Raw genomic sequence first — 741 nt, forward strand, 5'->3', positions numbered from 1 at the left:
CTCTGGGGTGGCTAAGACCAGTCCTTGAGGGTCCTTGTGCAATCCGAAAAAAACTGTGGAGGGCCAAGGGCAGAGGTCAAGAGAGAAATGGGTCTTGGCCCCATCCTTACTGTGAACCTCGGATTAATTACCTTGTCTGCAATTTAGGGGAGGGGGCAGCTTTCTGATGTAGGAGCGCCCAGGTTGTGGCCCCAGAGAAGTATGTGTGGCAGAGAGGCTCAACTTAAGAACAAGCCTGGGCTTCTGGGACACTATCCTAGGGACACAATGTAAATTCGAGAGAATCCCTGTGGATAGAAACTTCCATCCAAGTGTTTCACACCAGGCCCAGGGTCGAAGTCACAGCTCGGCCATTTACTAGAAGTTGACAGATGGTGGGAGAGATGTGAATGGCGGAGGCGGTTGTAGGCAGGTGGCGGGAATAAGAAGGAAAGACAGGATTTGGGGGTGGGGGTGGGGGCAGCTTGGACCATTCCCACGGCGGGAGGCTCCCCGGGAGGTGGGACTCGCCCACTGGAGGTGCCTGCGCTAAGCGCCGGGGAACCCGGGTTTCAGATCGCGGGGCGCCTGGGCAGCAGGTAACCACGTGGAGAAAATGTAGACTCTCCGAGGAGCGGGCCCTGAGATGCGCGAGGGCGGGGGCTGGGTCCCCTCCCCGCCAGCCTTGCGGCAGCTGGGCCCTCCTCCCGGCGCCTACAGCCTCCCAGACCCCGCCCCTCCCTCGCTCCGGCTTCGCGCAGC

Source organism: Balaenoptera musculus, chromosome 19 (assembly GCF_009873245.2).
Source record: "Balaenoptera musculus isolate JJ_BM4_2016_0621 chromosome 19, mBalMus1.pri.v3, whole genome shotgun sequence".
NCBI classification, from domain to species: Eukaryota; Metazoa; Chordata; class Mammalia; order Artiodactyla; family Balaenopteridae; genus Balaenoptera; species Balaenoptera musculus.